The 6,000-nt window shown below is 43.9% G+C and overlaps 1 pseudogene; it reads right to left on the bottom strand.

Moving 5' to 3' along the window:
* Positions 1 to 6,000, bottom strand: part of LOC106573090 (collagen alpha-1(XIV) chain-like) — a 263,151-nt pseudogene that overhangs the window by 113,414 nt on the left and 143,737 nt on the right.

Here is a 6,000-nt window from a genome sequence, read left to right as displayed (position 1 = left end):
TGGGAGCAATTTCCAAATGCCTTAAGGTACCACGTTCATCTGTACAAACAATAGTACGCAAGTATAAACACCATGGGACCACACAGCTGTCATACCGCTCAGGAAGGAGACGCATTCTGTCTCCTGGAGATTAATGTACTTTGCTGCGAAAAGTGCAAATCAATCCCAGAACAACAGCAAAGGACCTTGTGAAGATGCTGGAGGAAACTGCTACAAAAGTATCTATATCCACAGTAAAACGAGTCCTATATAGACATAACCTGAAAGGCCGCTCAGCAAGGAAGAAGCCACTGCTCCAAAACCGCCATAAAAAAGCCAGACTACGATTTGCAACTGCACACAGGGACAAAGATCGTACTTTTTGGAGAAATGTCCTCTGGTCTGATGAAACAAAAATAGAACTGTTTGGCCATAATGACCATCGTTATGTTTGGAGGAAAAAAGGGGGAGGCTTGCAAGCCGAAAAACACCATCCCAACCATGAAGCACGGGGGTGGCAGCATCATGTTGTGGGGGTGCTTTGCTGCTGGGGGGACTGGTGCACTTCACAAAATAGATGACATCATGAGGAATGAAAATTATGTGGATATATTGAAGCATCTCAAGACATCTGTCAGGAAGTTAAAGCTTGGCAAATGGGTCTTCCAAATGGACAATGACCCCAAGCATACTTCCAAAGTTGTGGCAAAATGGCTTAAGGACAACAAAGTCAAGGTATTGGAGTGGCCATCACAAAGCCCTGACATCAATCCTATAGAAAATGTGTGGGCAGAACTGAAAAAGCGTGTGCGAGCAAGGAGGCCTACAAACCTGACTCAGTTTCACCAGCTTTGTCAGGAGGAATGGGCCAATATTCACCCAACTTACTGTGGGAAGCTTGTAGAAGGCTACCCGAAATGTTTGACCCAAGTTAAACAACTTAAAGGCAATGCTACCAAATACTAATTGAGTGTATGTAAACTTCTGACCCACTAGGAATGTGATGAAAGAAATAAAATCAGAAATAAATCATTCTCTCTACTATTATTCTGACATTTCACATTCTTAAAATAAAGTGGTGATCTAACTGACCTAAGACAGGGAATTTTTACTAGGATTAAATATCAGGAATTGTGAAAAACTGAGTTTAAATGTATTTGGCTAAGGTGTATGTAAACTTCCGACTTCAACTGTAGGTATTTAATTGACCTGTCAAAGGTGTTCGACACTGTTGCTCATTCTGTTTTACTGAAGAAGTTATCAAGAATAGGCCTGGGATATACAGCCTGTTTATGATTTCAGAATTATCTGAGCAGCAGAACTGAGGCCATCTTAACAGATTGGGTTAAATCTGAATTATCTTAGCAACAGAACTCAGGCCATCTTAACAGATGGGGTTAAATCTGAATTATTTTAGCAACAGAACTCAGGCCATCTTAACAGATGGGGTTAAATCTGAATTATCTTAGCAACAGAACTCAGGCCATCTTAACAGATGGGGTTAAATCTGAATTATCTTAGTGACAGAACTCTGGCCATCTTAACAGATGGGGTTAAATCTGAATTTCTTGAGATTCAAAAAGGTGTTCTTCAGGGTTTGATTTTAGGTCCATTATTGTTCACCTATATTAATGACATAGGAAACACTGTTAATACTTGTAACATTCATCTCTATGCAGATGACACAGTTTTGTATTCCTGTGCCGCCTCAGGGCAGAACGCCATTCATGAACTTTAGCACGACTTTGATTCAATTCAGAAATCCCTTACAGATCTTAAATTAGTGTTAAATTCAAGTAAGACCAAGCTCATGCTGTTCTGTAGGTCATGAAATGTTGACCCTGAGGACCTGCATATTTGCGCTACAAATGGAGCCCAAATTGAGCTTGTTTCTCAATATAAGTACCTGGGTGTCTGGATTGATGACAAGTTGTCCTTCGTAACGCATTTAGAAAATCTGACTAAGCAGCTAAGATCCAAGATTGTTTTTTTAAATCAAAATAAATCAATAAATCATGAAAATAGGAGAAAAATTCTCCCTGTAATGGATTCTGGTGATATTGTTTACATGCATGCGGCAACCTCTGTTTTGAAACCCTTGGACGCCGTCTACCATTCAGCAATACATTTTATCACAGGGGACCATTTTAGGACTCATCATTGTAGTCTGTATGAAATGTGGGATGGACCTCTCTGTCTGTAAGAAGAGAGCTACATTCTCTTTGATTTATTTACAAAGCAATCTGACAGAAACTCCCTTCATATGTAACTTCATTCATTAAATTAAGAATCCTCAGTTACCAAACCTGTTCTCAGGAATGGATAACACCAGTCTCCATAGATTTGGGAAAATCTGCGTTTAGTGTTTTTGCTACTCATTTGTGGAACAATCTGCAGAGTTCACCACAGTTAGATGTGCTGGTGCCACTCAGACAGTTTCCATTACTAACTGAGGACCTTGAATGTGATTGTTTTTATTAAATAGGTTTATTTTGTTATTGTGTGCTGAATTCTACTGTTTTATACACGTGTATGTTTTATTAGGGTCATGGTCAGGGTCAGGGGCAGGGTCAGGATTAGGATTAGGATTAGGGTCATGGTCAGGGTCAGAGTCAGGATTAGGATTAGGGTCAGGGTTAGGATTAGGGTCAGGGTCAGGGTTAGGATTAGGGTCAGGGTCAGGGTCAGGATTAGGATTAGGGTCAGGGTTAGGATTAGGGTCAGGGTCAGGGTCAGGATTAGGGTCAGGGTTAGGATTAGGGTCAGGGTTAGGATTAGGGTCAGGGTCAGGGTCAGGGTCAGGGTTAGGATTAGGGTCAGGGTTAGGATTAGGGTCAGGGTCAGGGTTAGGATTAGGGTCAGGGTCAGGGTTACATTAAGACTCAGAACAACCAGGCACACAATGCCTATGAGAAGAGAGTCTGATGGACGGCCTCTCACACTCTCTTTGACTACTGCGACAGAGGGTGTCTGTGTGTGTGTGCTCTCTCTTTGACTGTTGCGACAAAGGGTGTGTGTGTGTGTGTGTGTGTGTGTGTGTGTGTGTGTGTGTGTGTGTGTGTGTGTGTGTGTGTGTGTGTGTGTGTGTGTGTGTGTGTGTGTGTGTGTGTGCGTGCTCTCTCTTTGACTACTGTGATGGAGGGGGGGTTGGGTTGTTTCTCCATTCATTCTCTGGGATCATTTTCTGACAAGTCTTCTAATAAATTCTCTATTTGAGTAGTCGGCATGCAACATCTTTATTATACAGATGGAGGGCCTGAATTTTGAGGGTACGTCCCAAATGGCACCCTAGTCCCTATATAGTGCACTACTTTAGACCAGAGGCCATGGATGATCTAGGGGAAGAACTAGGCTGCTGACCTTGTGGAAACTGCCATAGAACATCTTCTTGATGTCAGGCCCGTCAAAAGTGACTGTCTGGAAGTCTCCCGTGTAGTCGTAGTTGAAGAACGTCAGAGTCTTCCCACCATCTGACAGAGACAAAAACAGAGACAGGCAAACAGAGAGAGAATTAGGGACAGCACATTCTACACAAACCCACAAGCCCACATCCCAGAGTCCACTGCCTTGGTCTTCTGTTCTGTGTGTTCAGTCTATATCTCTCTCACACAAAAGCTGGAAACTAACCCTGCAGCCCACACACTTTTGTAAACCACAGACCTCAATTGCAGAGTATGTGATATGCAGGTTAACCTTAACCCGAACTCAAACCACAGGGACAGCGTTCAGGAAGTGATGAGGAACAGACTGTACGTACTGTCCAGGATGACCCCCACCAGGGGTTCATTGTCTTTGTTGAGGATCTCCCACAATGCAAAGGGCTCCTGGGGGGTGTCTGGTAGCAGGCGGAACAGGAAGGTGATGGTGTAGTCAGAGGGCAGACCTTCTGGGTGGAGGTACCTGAGACACAGACAGACAGACAGACAGACAGACAGACAGACAGACAGACAGACAGACAGACAGACAGACAGACAGACAGACAGCGACAGACAGACAGACAGACAGACAGACAGACAGACAGACAGACAGACAGACAGACAGACAGACAGACAGACAGACAGACAGACAGACAGACAGACAGGGTTACTTAATTGGCAGCCAGATAATGTGAATGGTTCAAGATGGCGGTTGGCAAATCCTATGCCTACACTGTAATGGGAAACTGTAATTCAAACAGTCATATCAGTGTAACCCCAACCCTAAACCTCTCCAGTGTAACCTTAACCCTAACGCTCTCCAGTCTAACCCTAAACCTTTCCAGTGTAACCTTAACCCTAACGCTCTCCAGTCTAACCCTAAACCTTTCCAGTGTAATCCTAACCCTCTCCAGTGTAATCTTAACACTCTCCAGTGTAATCTTAACCCTCTCCAGTGTAATCCTAACCCTCTCCAGTGTAACCCTAACCTTCTCCAGTGTAATCCTAACCCTCTCCAGTGTAATCCTAACCCTCTCCAGTGTAATCCTAACCCTCTCCAGTGTAATCCTAACCCTCTCCAGTGTAATCTTAACCCTCTCCAGTCTAACCCTAACCCTTTCCAGTGTAATCCTAACCCTCTCCAGTGTAATCTTAACCCTCTCCAGTCTAACCCTAAACCTTTCCAGTGTAACCCTAACCCTCTCCAGTCTAACCCTAACCCTCTCCAGTGTAACCCTAAACCTTTCCAGTGTAACCCTAACCCTCTCCAGTGTAATCCTAACCCTCTCCAGTGTAATCCTAACCTTCTCCAGTGTAATCCTAACCCTCTCCGATGTAATCCTAACCCTCTCCAGTGTAATCCTAACCCTCTCCAGTGTAATCCTAACCCTCTCCAGTGTAATCCTAACCCTCTCCAGTGTAACCCTAACCCTCTCCAGTGTAACCCTAACCCTAACCCTCTCCAATCAGGAAGTCCTGATACCTGATGCAGAGTAATGGGAAGTCCTGATACCCGATGCAGAGTAATGGGAAGTCCTGATACCTTATGCAGAGTAATGGGAAGTCCTGATATCTGATATCTAATATAAAGTAATGGGAAGTTCTGATACCTGATGCAGAGTAATGGGAAGTCCTGATATCTGATATCTGATACTGATGCAGAGTAATGGGAAGTCCTGATACCTGATGCAGAGTAATGGGAAGTCCTGATACCTGATGCAGAGTAATGGGAAGTCCTGATACCTGATATCTGATGCAGAGTAATGGGAAGTCCTGATATCTGATGCAGAGTAATGGGAAGTCCTGATATCTGATATCTGATGCAGAGTAATGGGAAGTCCTGATATCTGATGCAGAGTAATGGGAAGTCCTGATACCTGATGCAGAGTAATGGGAAGTCCTGATACCCGATGCAGAGTAATGGGAAGTCCTGATACCTGATGCAGAGTAATGGGAAGTCCTGATATCTGATATCTGATGCAGAGTAATGGGAAGTCCTGATATCTGATGCAGAGTAATGGGAAGTCCTTATACCTGATATCTGATACAGAATAATAGGAAGTCATGATATCTGATGCAGAGTAATGGGAAGTCCTGATATCTGATGCAGAGTAATGGGAAGTCCTGATATCTGATATCTGATACAGGGTAATGGGAAGTCCTGATACCTGATGCAGAGTAATGGGAAGTCCTGATACCTAATGCAGGGTAATGGGAAGTCCTGATATCTGATATCTGATGCAGGGTAATGGGAAGTCCTGATATCTGATACCTAATGCAGGGTAATGGGAAGTCCTGATACCTGATGCAGTGTAATGGGAAGTCCTGATATCTGATGCAGGGTAATGGGAAGTCCTGATATCTGATACCTAATGCAGGGTAATGGGAAGTCCTGATACCTGATGCAGTGTAATGGGAAGTCCTGATATCTGATGCAGGGTAATGGGAAGTCCTGATATCTGATACCTAATGCAGGGTAATGGGAAGTCCTGATACCTGATGCAGTGTAATGGGAAGTCCTGATATCTGATGCAGGGTAATGGGAAGTCCTGATACCTGATGCAGGGTAATGGGAAGTCCTGATATCTGATGCAGGGTAATGGGA

This window comes from Salmo salar, chromosome ssa02 (assembly GCF_905237065.1).
Source record: "Salmo salar chromosome ssa02, Ssal_v3.1, whole genome shotgun sequence".
Taxonomy (NCBI): Eukaryota; Metazoa; Chordata; class Actinopteri; order Salmoniformes; family Salmonidae; genus Salmo; species Salmo salar.
Note: the sequence above shows the minus strand (reverse complement) of the source record. Positions and strands in the feature narration are given on the sequence as shown.